Source organism: Acinonyx jubatus, chromosome C2 (genome assembly GCF_027475565.1).
Source record: "Acinonyx jubatus isolate Ajub_Pintada_27869175 chromosome C2, VMU_Ajub_asm_v1.0, whole genome shotgun sequence".
Taxonomy (NCBI): domain Eukaryota; kingdom Metazoa; phylum Chordata; class Mammalia; order Carnivora; family Felidae; genus Acinonyx; species Acinonyx jubatus.
Window position 1 is genome coordinate 51,309,901 of NC_069384.1, and position 14,663 is coordinate 51,324,563.

The window sequence follows — 14,663 nt, forward strand, 5'->3', positions numbered from 1 at the left end:
TTTTTTTGTTGACATGTCTAGGAGATAAGAAATTATTGAAGGATATCTGTTTGGGTACTTTTCTCACAGTCAGTTTGTCAGTAAGAGCTATTCTAAGTATTCAAAAGCTCATTGGTAAAGGGAAACCATCTTAAAACTTTCTTCTAGTTAAAACTTACAATTTCGTGCCAAATATTTCTTGACATCAACTCGTTTCTGATGTAACTGTCAAGCCCCAATTATTAAAATTTATATATTTTTCTATTAGTTGTCAAAGAAAATATACATTCTTGGGAAACGTTACTGTGTATGTCACTTAGCAATTTTTAAATTAGGTACTTTGGAGATACAAGAGTGCTTTGTAAGTCATTGATAAATCACTTATAAAATGATAATACTTAGAAATATTGGTGTTGCAATTGATTCAACAATGCGTATTTCCATAATATTTTGTCAGATATAACAAATAGTTATCTTGTCTTTATCAGTTGAAAATATACAGATTTGAAAATTTAGATCCACACAAAAACCTACATACAAATGTTTATGACAGCTTTATTCATGATTTCCAAAAATTGGAAGAATGAAGATGTCCTTCAATAAGCAAATGGATGAACAAACCATGGCACATTTATACAGCAGGATACTGTTTAGTGATAAAAATCAGTGAGCCATCAAGTCACACTTTGATGGGTAATTTTTTTTAATATTTTTAAACATTTATTTATTATTGAGAGATAGAAAAAGACAGAGCGTGAGGAGGGAGGGGCAGAGGGAGAGGGAGACAAAGAATCTGAAGCAGGTTCCAGGCTCTGAGCTGTCAGCACAGAGCCCAACGCAGGGCTCAAACTCACGAACTGTGAGATCATGACCTGAGCCGAAGTTGGATGCTTAACCAACTGAGCCACTTAAGGCGCCCTGATGGGTAAATTTTTAAAGCACGTGGCTAAGATAAAGAAGCCAGTCTGTAAAGGCTACTTAATACGTGATTCCACTTGTATACTATTCTGGAAAAGGCAAAATTATAGAGACAGTAAACAGAGCAATTTTTTTTGATGAACTGGGGCAGGGCATTGAAAAGAGGATTTCTTTATAGTGCCCTATAACTATTCCAAATGGTACTATAATGGAAGATACATGACTAGAATGATCCATAGTGACTTCTTTCCAAAGATAACAGTATGAAAATTATAGAAAATAACTATACCCAGGTGACCAAAGTTAAAATCAATAGAGATAAACCATATTGATAGCATGTCATCTTGATATGATGTGATGAGAATGGCATTTTACCTCTGTGATTTTCCTCCTCAAAACACATAACTCTATATAATCATGACAGAAAAAAAATTAGAACAAAATCAAGACAAATCCCAGTTGAGGGAAATTTTGCAAAATAACTGACTAGTACTCCTCAAAAACAAAATAAAAAACAAGGAAAGTCTGAGAAAATTTCATAGCCAAAAGAAACCTAAGGAGACATGATGAATGAATGTGATATGGTATTCAGGATAGGTCCCTGAAACAGAAAAAAGACAATAGGTAAAAGCAAGGGAAATCTGAATAAAGTGTGGTCTTTAGCTCATAATAAGTTATCAATATTGCAAGACAATAACACAGCAGAGATGTTTTTCTTGTTAACCTTGCACTTTCTCATTCTCTCTCCCTCTCATGTATAAACACACACGCATTCATTCACATAATGCACAGAAACTGACAAGCTATGGCATTGTTAGTGTTTACCTTTAGTAACTCCATTCTTATTTCATGTCAAAGAAGACATAACCAAGAAGAATTTGGGGTGTTTATCTAACATCTATGATAAAGATTACCTCTAAATCACAGCACTTGCAAATGTTTGAATCCTAAATTAGAAAAACTTAAAAAATAAAAAATTTTTCATTGTTTTATATATTTTATTTTTGATGAGTCTCTTCAGTTGATTAGGATTTTGTATTTTTTAAAAAGTGTATAGGAATCAGAAAGAAATTTTTTTAAATGTTTATATCCTTCACAGAAGTGAATTCGAATATTGACTATTCTGTCCTTCTAAATCTGTCCCTTTAGGAAACAGCTATTTACACACACCTATATTGTCTTAATGCACGGAGGAAAGGCTTCTAGAAAAAACATTAAGTCACAAAATTACTTTTTGTAGCTTGAATCAAAAACTTTTGGGGCGCCTGGGTGGGTCAGTTGGTTAAGCGTCCGACTTCGGCTCAGGTCATGATCTCACAGTTCGTGGGTTCTAGCCCCGCGTTGGGCTCTGTGCTGACAGCTCAGAGCCTGGAGCCTGCTTCAGATTCTGTGTCTCCCTCTCTCTCTGCCCCTTCCTGGCTCTCACTCTGTCTCTCTTTCTCTCAAAAATAAAATAAACATTAAAAAATTTTTTTAAAAAAACTTTAGGCCAACAACCCAGCTAGTGGATAATGAGCATAGTTTTATCATCTATATTCTACAAAAGCTGAATTCTTTGAAACTTGTCTGTTGTCTCATGTGTATATTTCAGAACCCATGCAATATATAGAGTAAGGCCATGCAACATGTACAGGTAGAGGCCATGTGTTATATGAAAGCTCAGGGAACATAAATGTTCCAGAACTATGGGGTGTGGCCTTGAAGAGCTAGTAAAATCAGTATGCTACCACTGATGAGGAAACAAAACTGTGGCTGTATAAAGTTAAGCTTTAGCTCAATTTTTCTAAAAAAATGGGCTAAAATATTATTGAATTGGAGGAACACTTAATCTGGTGCTGAGCCTCTGTTCGAACAGACAAAACTCATGATACTTTAATGTATCTAACCCTGTATTCAAATAAAATAGAAGAGATGAAGAATTCAGTGAATTGTGCAATTTTTGGAGTATCCTTCATATCTGCAATTAGCTAAGCCTTTTAAAGACCAAATTACTTACACACACATATGTGTATGTGTGTAAGGAAGAGAAAGAGTAAGATACAGAGAGATAGAGACAGAAATAGAGCTGGAATATTAAAACACAGTCTTAATAGATCTCTCTACTTCTCAAATTTATACTGAAGAAATCAGAAATTATTTTTCAAATAACATCTCTTAAGCATTTATTACCCCAGTTATTTTTGGTATTTTTGCGGTTAACAAAAGGAATTCAGAAGTCTTGGATATAATTGGCAAATGCAAAGATGTGCCAGGTAATAGATTATCTTTGATATTTGGCTCCATTTCAACTGACAACTTCTGAAAGCATTTTTGTAATCCGGTGTATGCAAGGATAATGCCATTGTCATAATTTAAAATTATGTGATGAAGAGTTCATTATCACATTTCTCATATGAAAAACACTCTTGGTCCAATTGGAAGGTATTTAAAAATTTTGCTTCAGTTTCTTGATATGCTGAGGGCCAATATGACAGCTCTGATCTTTGGTAGTTGATTAGAGAAAGGGACTACAGTTCATCATTTTCTATCATTTAATCTATCAAAGTAAAGTTTTGATTTATTTGATATTTGCATGCTAACAATTAAAGTAAAAAGAAGACCACTTTGAAAAACACATAATGCAAATAAAAAATTTAAATTATTTACCAAATCATTGGCAATGTAATTATAATTATATATGATTAAAAATTAAATTGAGTCATTTACATTATGGTAACACTGTCATAAATCTCTATGCATGTCAAATTTCTGTTTTTTATTGTTTTTATTTTTTAGACCTTATTAATTAATTAATTAATTAAACATTTATGTAGTAATTCTGATGAGTCATATATGCCCCTGGATCTCAGAACTATACATATCTCTGTGAAGGAGCCAACACTGACAGCCAATAGTCTGGTCCAGAATCATGTTCTTAACTATTTTTTTCAGCTTTCTTTGTCAATTATACTTCAATAAAGCATGTTCTTAACTATTATGTCAAACTGCTTCAATTTCACCTAGGCCCTTACTGATATTATACATAAAATACAATCATTTTATCGAAGCAGAGCATTATCTTTCCATGTTGAATAACAACCATAAGGGTAGACTGCTTAATAAAGTATTACTCAGCATAAATGCCTAATTTTGAAAATATAAAATGAAGAAATTGTTTAAAAAATACAGTTTTATTATACAGAACATGTTAATCTCAGTTTGAACTGAAAACATCAAATTGTTTACGTTGTCATTCTTTTTCTTGTGATTTTGAGCTTAAAAATTGTCATTTAGTAAAAACTTACTGTTACTAATATTAAGTAATTGTATGTGGCTGACTGAGTACTTGCTGTAACCTGTGAAATTACAGCAACATTCTGAATTTTGTTTTGGGATTGATAGCAGTTTTACCAAAAGCTCAGTGAGCTATCACTATTATAAGAAAACCAGGGACCACCTAATTATCTCTAAATATTTAGAATAATTATTTTAGCAAGTAAATAAATATGTAAAGTCAAAATGACAAAGCCTCACTCCATCCTACTTGGTATGGAGAGATAAAGATAATTTTCTTTTCATAAGCTATTTTGAATTTGTCCAAACAAAACCAAAGGGGAAAGAAAATTTTCCTATGATTTATCTTTCTATTACCTTTCCTTTTAACCTATTCAAAAATTCATAATGGTAAAATTATTAATCAGCACTATTATATAAATATTCTAAACATATATGCTGCAATTGCAAACTAATAACATTATAATGACATTATTGAATGGCGATACTAAAAAGTAGCATTTCAACTTTTCATAAATTACCATTTCAAAAATGTATTTTCTCGAACCAAATTTCTGAAATTGTGATATCTGTTCCAGAGTGGAATAACATCATTATAGAAATAAAAAATTATTGAATATCACAGATCATCACTGCATTTTTCTAATAACCTGACAGACTCTTTACAAAACATTTGATCATAACACTAGATGAAAAAATTAACTGGCACTCTAGTGCTATCTTCTTTGTAGAATGGGGTTGTAAAAAAGAGGTTGTTTTGAAAGGTGGGGAAAAAAGGAAATAAGTCTAGGCATGTTATACTAGATGTTCAGATGAAAAAATCCAGAAAAGATTGAAGATAGATAATTGGGAGTCACAAGTATAATGGACATTGAATGAGTGAAGGTTCTTTTTCCTTCAGATTGTGCAGGAAAACTATAATCTAGCGCAAATTACATCAGGATTTTTATACTTTTTGGGATCCACACTGCTATGCCTGTTGTCATGTAGAGTCAGTGTGACAATAGAGTTGTTTTTTAAAATCTTTCCCATCAGCATCAAACTTAACTCTTAAAAAAGAACCAGTTGAGGTTAGAGATGGAGAAAGGATGAATGGGTAGCACCAAGGATTTTTAGGGCAGTGAAAATACTCTGTAGGATACTGTAATGATGAATACTTGTCATTGTACATCTGTCCGAACCCATACAACATATAACACCAATAGTGAATTGTAATCAACTATGAACTTTGGTTGATTATGTTGTGTCAATGTACTTTATCAATTGTACTAAACATATGATTCATGTGGGGGTGTTAATAATGGGGGAGAGACAGCAAGCAGGGCAGGACTATATGAGAAATTTCTGTACCTTGCTGCTCATTTCACTGCTTTAAAGAAAATAGTCTCAATATTATTAAAGGTAAAAAAAAAAGAGCACATCTACTCAGAAGTCTTTCAATGGAAATAAACCTATGAAAGACAGTTTCCCTTGTCCAACTTGTGAGCAGTTTCTGTGTCCACTCCAATTTGGATGCCACTGTGTAAGAAAGATTCAGTTAATCCTGATCACCAAGGAAAGCAGGTTCTACTGAAGAGGCACCAATAAAGTAAGCATTTACCTTTTTCCTTTCATGATAACTTTGAAATTTAAAATTATTACTCTTGAGGTATTATAAGGAAACTAACATCTCAGATGTTTTCATACATCCTAGTTTAGAACATACTATGCTATATTCCACACTTCACAGCACTTACTTCACAATGTATCTAATTTTCTATAATTTGTGAAATTGAAGAATATTTTTTGGAGGCCAGTAGAAATCAGGGAGTTTCATGTTCAATATGCCAAACAAATAAAGGGTGAATTTGTCTTCCTCTTTGTTTTGCTATTTGTACTGTAATGTACAATGATATTGGAGGCAAACAATAGGAATTTTCTTTCAAAAGCTCCTTTCTTTACTTCAGTTTTTCAAACTCCTCCACAAATTCTTTATTTTCTTATTATAATACCAAAAATAGCAGCCAAGTTGTTCTTAAGCAAATGCTCAGTTTAAGGACTGCATCCAATTATTTTCTTTTAAACTTGTGACCTGGTGAAGGAAATAGGGCCTCTTTCCAACAGGAGAGTTTACTTTTTTGTCATTCTTAGATGGGGGAGCACTGGGAACAGGAATAAAAACAGGCTTCATCTCATTTGTCTCTTTCCATGGGCACAAGGCCAGAGAGTCAGCATGCCTCCAAGTTAGAAAGAGCTGAGAGTGTTATAAAACATATTTCCACCTTTCTGCCCTTTTTGGGTTGAAAACAGCGTGGATTGTCTGCCTTGGCAGCTCCCAAAGTTAGTCACAAAAAAATACGGGAAGGCTCAGAAAATCCTTACTATCTAGAATGACATTCTTAGCTATGGGACTGAAAGCTACCTTAAAGAAAGAGACAAGATTTAATAACATAAAACTCCAAAACTTCATAGAAATATTGTTTTGGGGAAAGGTGAAGGGATAAAATAGGACTTCGCAGATTTTCAGCATACTCCAAAGCATACCACAGGGGCTATGGCCACCTCTCCTCCACACCGATAGTGGATTCTAAAATGAACTATTTGACCAGCACTAATGGCAGATTCAATGAACTGTGTCACTCAATTAAAGATAATTCCATTTGCTTGGTTTTGTTTCACCAAAGTGAAATTGACCTTTGCATGTGTAAGTAAATTGCAAGGGCATCTAGTCCTTGGGAACTCATCAATACCTACAGGAGATACAGGTTCCTTATATATCAATTTAATAGAAAATAAGACCCATTTTTTTTGCCATATTCTGTACTTTACCAATTTCATAGTCATTTTAGTCTTTGTGGAATTAATTTCTTTATGGTATGGTACAATAAAAAAGAGATACTAAATTATGACTGTTCAAATTAGAAAATCAGGAAATAGAGTTAAGATTTCCAAATCAGAATGACTTTCTTAGTAGCAATACTGGTGTATGCCAAAATGTAAAGGGATCATAAGACAGAGACATGAGCATGATAAAAATGAATTTTAAGGTATCTGGAAGTAAAGGAGAATAAAATCTCTTCAAATGAGTCAGTGATTCAAAATGTAATGTATTGACCCTAAATACTCTCATCTCATCTCATATAAAAATGTTATATATTTAAAAGTTTTAATGCTTCCATCATTCCCTTTCATATATTCCAGTCCATTTTTTTTTACCATAAATCACGTAATATTCTTCCAATAACTTATTCTATCATGCTTTCTCAGATGTCTTGTTCTTCTCTCTTATTTCATGGTTATATATCTGTCAAACCTCAGTCATTTCCTAACCTTGCCTTAAAATTGCCTCTGGCTAAAATTAGCTGAGCCTCGTTTTACCTCAGATCAGGTAAAATAAACCTTGTGGGGGTGATGTCCACCAATACCACTGAGCATGAACAGAAACATAATTTGGGCTAAACAGCAGGAAATACTCAAGGTTATCTATCATATAATTGAAGATCAAAATATTTCTTGGTTTTAGCATGATTTTAGAATTATAATTTCATTCTTCATTTTATAATTGTTAATGTTCAAAGCATAAAACAGTGGTATAAGAATGAGCTTTTAAAATTTTTCTCCTAAAGCACCTCTGATGAACCTTCCCAGATGGCCAGGAATTGAAGGATTTTTCAGCACTGATTTTTAGCTTTGAACCCTAGAAAGTTCCAGGAGAGAGTTTGTCACTCTAGTTTGTATGTGTGTGTATGTATGTGTGTATGTTCAGTGGAGGAGGACGGTTTGGATATTTTGGATGGGTTTTGGAGGACTATAGTTTGAAGTGATACATGAAAAATGAGAACGTTTTTAACAGTTAAAAATATTTAAGACCCAGTGTTAGATTTAAAAGTCATGCAACCTTGCATTCTGTACTATATCTGTGACCAGTTGAATATAAAGCCATGGTTTAGCTGTGCTGATGAAAACTCTCTTTTTCCATCCCCAGACTTCAAGTTAAAAGAGGTGTTTCACGTTTAGCATGTGGCTTTCAACGCCCTCTCAGCACACTGCCACATACCTTGGCAAATTCAAGGAATTACCACTTATATATCCCAACTCTAATAAAATACAGACTTCTAAACTGTTGATACACACACACACACACACACACACACACACACACACATTGGTTTATTTCATTGTGAAATATAACACATATGAAATGTGCACAAAATATAAATACACAGGTCAAAGGAGTATCTTAACTGTGCCCCTGTCACCCTGGCCATGAACTAGAACATCATCGGTGCCTGGCAAGCTTACCTCATACTTCCTCCCAAATAATAACCCTTTCCTCCAAAGTAGACCACTGTCATGATTTCAATAATAATCACTTGTGTGCTTTATTATTGTCTTTATCTTTCCAGTGTATGCACTATACCTCTCTAAACACTACTGTTCTACATTTCTAGTCTTTTCAGCTTTTACAAAGAGTATCAAACACTATGTATTTTTGTGTATCTGGCATCTTTTGCTCAATTTTATGTCTGTGATGTTTATCATGATGCTATGTGTTGTAGATCATTTATTACCACACAGAATTCCATTATATAAACATAACATAATTTATGTAACCATTTCAGTGATAATGAACAGTTGGATTGTTCCCAGTTTGCAGCTAACAGAAAAACAAAATTCTGCACTGAAAATTATTGTACATGACTTTTGCTGCCCAAGTGGACATTCTTCTGTGGTGCTATACTTAGTAATAAAATTGTTAGGTTATAGAAATGAGTAACCTTTTTGAGTAGGTTATATCAAACTATTTTCTAAAATGGCTCTGAACATTTATATTCCTACCACCAATATATGAGTCATTATAGTTTTACATTGTTTCTCACTTTTGGTATGGTCAGTCTTTGTTTTTTAAGTTTATTTATTTATTTTGAGAGAGATAGAGAGAGCATGCATGTGGGTGGGGGAGGGGCAGATAGAGAGAATTCCAAGCAGGTTCTGTGCTGTCAGCACAGAATCCAACGTGGGGCCCAAACTCACAAACTTTTGAGATCATGACCTGAGCCAAAATCAAGAGTCAGACACTTACCCAACTGAGGCACCAGGCACCCCTCAGTCTTCTTAATACTGGCCATTTCTTGATTAGTTATTGTGTTAAATATGTTTTCAAATATTTCATTTGAATAGTATCTTTTGTGGAGTGCCTTCAAGTCTTCTTCATACTTCTTTATTAGGTTGTCTGTATTTTTAAAACTTTGTCATTTTTTAAAATATTCTTTATATGTATCTTCTGTTAGTTATATATGTTTCAAATATCACCTCCCACACTGCAGGGTTCTGAAAAGAGAAGTTTGAATAAATTTTGCCTATCATTTCCTCTATGCTTAGTTCTTTTTTGTCACCTGTTGAGAAAATAGTACCTTACCTTAAAGACATGAGCATGTTTTCTAGTAGTACCTTATAAAAGTTATTTGAAACTTCAACTCCTGAAATTGATTTTTTCATATGCCATGATGTAAAGGTTACATTTACTTTTTAAATCATGAATTTTACAGTTTTTCCATAGATCATTTCTTGAGAACACCACCCTTTCCCCTCTTTATCTTAAACTAAGTGTCTAAATATTTATGGGTCTGTGTGTGCAATCAGTACTATCTTATGTTCCTCTATTAGTACTGTCTGGAAGCAGTGCCACACTGTCTATATTATTATAACTTTAAAACAGGTCTTAAAATCTAATAGAGCAAGTTTTCCTACCTGCTTATTTTCCATTAATAATATCTTTCTTATTTTTATATGAATTTTAACATTAGCTTATATAGTTCTAAAGATATGCACACAAATGCACACAAACTCACATGTACATTGACACACACAAAGCAATTAAGATTACTTTAAAACTATAACTCAAGTTTGGAATAATTGACTTCCTTACAGGACTGTCTACTCAAATCTATAAATATGACAGATATCTTCAACTGGTTAGGTTTTTATGTAATTATCTCTATAGTCTTATAGTAACTTTTTAAAATAAATAATTTTTCTGTATGAAGATATTGGATATCTCTGGTTAGGATAATTTATAGGTGTGTCATTTTTTATGCTGTTTGGTGACATATTTACATTTCATTTTCTGGTTGCTGCAGCTCATAAAAATACAGGTGATTTTTGTATGTTGACTTAGCATACAACAATGTTTGTATGAAACAAACATTGTTTGTTATTAGTCTTACCTCATTGTTATTAGTTCTAGTAAGTTATCCATATAACTTTGAAAACATTGTTATTAGTTCTAGTAAGTTATCCATATAAACCTTTGGATTTCCTATATACACAATTAAATTGTCTAAATATTCACCTAAATTCACCTTTCTAATAGTTATAATTTTAATCTCACTGATATACCCTGATATATACTTGCTGAAATACTTGGGTGTATTTTTACATTTTACAATTTCCTTTTAATTTGTCCTACTCATTTTTTATCCTTTTTTCTGTTTTTGCAGTCACATTTGCTTTTTATTTTCTGTTAAAGAAATCTTTGCCTAACTCAATATTACAAATATTTTACCTGTGTTTTCTTCTAGAAGTTTATTTTAACCTTTACCTTTAGGACTATGATCCATTTTGAGTTAATATTTGCATATCATATGAAGTAAGGATTGAGGCTCATTATTTTGTGTACAGAAAAATTTTTAGCACCATCTGTTTAAAAGACCATACTATCTCCATTAATTTAATATGGCACTTTTGTCTAAAATCATTGACCATATACGTCATGCCTATTAATGGACTACCTATTCCGTTTAATTCATCTGTGTTTATGTATTGTCTTGATTAGTGTGGATTTATAGAAAGTCTTTAAATCAGGTAGTAAAAGTTCTCCAAATATATTAATTATATTAATCATTTTGAAAATGTTTTATTTTATCCAAGTGATTTTGCCATTTCATATATATTTTGATCAGTTTTTCAACTTCTTTAGAAAAAACTTATTAAGTTTTTTTTTGTTTGTTAATTTTTGAGAGAGAGAGAGAGAGTATGAGCAGGGGAGGGCAGAGAGAGAGGGAGACACAAATCCAAAGCAGGCTTCTGGCTCTGAGCTGTCCACACAGAGCCCGAGGCAGTGCTCAAACACACAAACCATGAGATCTTGACCTGAGCCAAAGCCAAATGCTTAACCGACTGAGCCACCCAGGTGCCTCAAAACTTATTAATATTTTGACTGAAGTTGCATGAATATATATAAATCAATTTGGGGAGAAATGCCATTTTAATAATATCAGGTCTTTCAATCCATGATTATGCACATCTCTCTACATATATAGGCATACTTAACTTTCCATTTCCAATGTTTTATAGTTTTCATAGTACAGGTTTTTATTCCTAAGTAATATTTTGATGCTGTCATGAATAAAAAAGCTTATGTTATTTTCTCAGTTTTCATTGCTAGAACATAAAAATACAATTGACTTTTCTATATTGACCTTGTATCTTGGAACCTTGCTAAAGTCACTTAATAGTTGTAATAGCTGTATTCTGATTTCCCTTAGAGTCTTCCACAATTAGATTATGTCTTATGCCTTTATTTCTTTTCCTTGACCTATAACACTGGATATGACCTCCAGGACAATATTAAAATGGTAAGAGCAGACATTCTTACTTTGTTCCTGACCTTAGTTTGAAAGCATTGAGTCTTTCACAACAGAATATGAGGCTAACTGTAAATATTTCATAGAGGCTATTTAATCAGGTAAAGAATTCTGCTTTTATTTCAGGTGTGCTCAGAGTTTATATAATAAAAAGTTTTGAAATTTGTCATTTTTTTGCATTCATGGAACTAAACATATAATTTTTCTCTTTCATTCTATTAATATAGTAAATTACATTAATTGATTTTTACATGTTTAGCCAAACAGCATATTTAAGAATAAATTCTAATTGGTCATGATGAATTTTTCTTTAAAACTCTTGTTGCATTTCATTTGTACTTATTTTTAAGGGTTTCTGCTTCTATGCTTTATGGGATATTGGCTTGTAGTTCTCTTTTATTGTGTTGTCTTTGTTTAATTTTTTAACTAGTATAATCCAGACATCATAAAATTATTTGAGAAATAGTCTCTCCTACTCTATTTTCCTAAAGTGTTTGTCTAAGATTGGTATTATTTCTCCCTTACATTTTGGCTAGAATTCACCAGTGAAGCCAGCTTGGTGTGGAGTTGTCTTTTGGGGAAAGATATTTAGTTACAAACTTAATTTATTTCATTTACTTAAGACTGTTCAAGTTTTCTATTTGTTGTTGTGCCAGTTTACCTAATTTGTATCTTTCCAGAAATTTATGTTTCGTACAGTTTTTCAAATTTATTTGGCATAAAATTGTCCCCCCTTTCTTTTCTGATGTTAGTAATTTATGTCTTCTTTCTCTCTTTTTCAATCAATTTGGCTAAAGGTTAATTAATTACATTGATTTTTTTTTAAGAACTAGAATTTGGTTTCATTGATTTTTCCCTATTGTTTTCTATGTTATATTTTGTTAATTTCTGATTTTTTTCTTCATTATTTATTTTTATATATGTGTTTTGGGTTTTATTTGCTAATTTGTTCTCAGTTTCTTAAGGTGGAGGATTAAAACATTGATTCGAGATTGCACTTCTTTCTAACTATGGTACTTAAAAACATTAACTTCTTTGAAAGCACTGATTTATCTATGTCTTTTTGACATTTATTCATTTTTGAGAGAGAGAGAGACAGAGAGACAGAGAGGCAGAGAGAGAGAAAGGGAGACAAAGAATCCAAAGCAGGCTCCAGGCTCCAAGCTGTCAGCACAGAGCCCGACACAGGGCTCGAACCCTGAGATCATGACCTGAGGCGAAGTCAGATGCTCAACCAACTGAGCCACCCAGGTGCCCCAATATATCCCACAAATTTTGATGTATTTTCATGAATATTAATTTTCACAATATTTTAAGTTATTCTTTTTGCTTCTAATCTTTCTTAATCTGAATTCTGATTTCTTTGTCGACCCTATAATTAGAAGTATATGGTTAGTTTCAAATATTTCAGGTTTTTCTTTTCTTGTTATCTTATTAATGTTTCTAGCTAAATTCCCTTGCAGTCAGGAAACATTTTCTGTATAATTTCAAATGTTTTAAATTTGTTGTGATGAGTTCATGAATGTTTGTATCTTGGGTAATACATCATATGAACTGAAGGAGAATATGTATTCTATTGTTGTAGAGTGAATTTTTAATATATAAATATCAATTAAATCAGTGTAGTTGATAGCACTGTTCAGACCTTTGTCTCTTTCCTCATGATTTGACTAGTTGCTCAGAGAGCAGCTATGAATGTGAAGTTCTTTATTTATTCCTTTAATTCTGTCAAAATTGTTCCATGTACTTCAAAGATTCATATTTTTAGCTGTTATATCTTCTTGTTGTCTTGAACTTTATCATTATAAAATGTCCCTCTTATGTTTGCTAGTAAATTTGACTTTAAAGTCCATTTTTTTATGAAATTAATATAGTCTCTCCAGTCTTTATAAGACTACTATTTGCATGATACATTTTTCTTATCCATTCACTTTCATCTTGTGTCGGTAAATTTAAAATATGTCTCATGAAGACCACATAGAGTTGCGTCTGGTTTTTGTATTATTATTATTTTTTTTTTTGGCCATTCAAATAGTCTCTGCCTTTTGACTGGTGTGTTTATTCAATTAAAATTTAAAATAATATAGGTCTACCATTTTACTTCTTGTTTTCTACTTGTCTCATATTTTTCATCCTCTGTTACTCCCTTTCTAACTTTTTACAAGATTATTTAAATATTTTCAGAATTCTCTTTTAACTTGAATATTCTTGATGCTTTTTTGGCTATTCTTTTATTTCACAGTCATTGTCATATACGTGATATTTAAAATAGCCTCATTACTATATGGAAAATGTAAAATATAAAAGTGTTTATGGGGCGCCTGGGTGGCTCAATCGGTTAATCATCTGACTTCAGCTCAGGTCATGATCTCAGTCCGTGAGTTCGAACCCCGTGTCAGGCTCTGTGCTGACAGCTTGGAGCCTGGAGCCTGCTTCATATTCTGTGTCTCTCTCTCTCTGATCCTCCACCATTCAGACTCTGTCTTTCTCTGTCTCAAAAATAAACATTAAAAATTAAATTACATTAAATTTAAAAATGTGAATTTGCCTTCATTTTTAAAAAATTTAGCCAGAGAAAGAATTCTCGGTTAAGAGATCTTTCTCATTCAGCACTTTTAGAAATTTTTCCATTCCATTTTTGGGATTTCATGGTGTCTGATGTTAAGTTAGCCATGAATTTGGACATTGTTCCCCTACCCAGAATATGTTTGTTATTGCTTTTATTTTTTCCCTGCTGCTTTGATACACTGTTTAGCTTTGGCTTTTAAGAGTTTGACTATAACGTATGTTAACATGGAATTTTTTGAGTTAACTTTGCTTAGTGTTCATTTAATTTAAAACCTTATATCAGCCAGTATCTACTTTTCA

General features: G+C 32.4%; 1 long non-coding RNA gene across 2 annotated transcripts in view; it reads right to left on the reverse strand.

Moving 5' to 3' along the window:
* The window catches only part of LOC128315162 (uncharacterized), a 137,823-nt gene that overhangs the window by 17,753 nt on the left and 105,407 nt on the right, over positions 1-14,663 (reverse strand). For both annotated transcript variants that reach the window (XR_008297632.1, XR_008297631.1), the window contains one exon: positions 9,233-9,480. This is a non-coding gene — a long non-coding RNA (uncharacterized LOC128315162). The remainder of the gene's footprint in view (positions 1-9,232; positions 9,481-14,663) is intronic.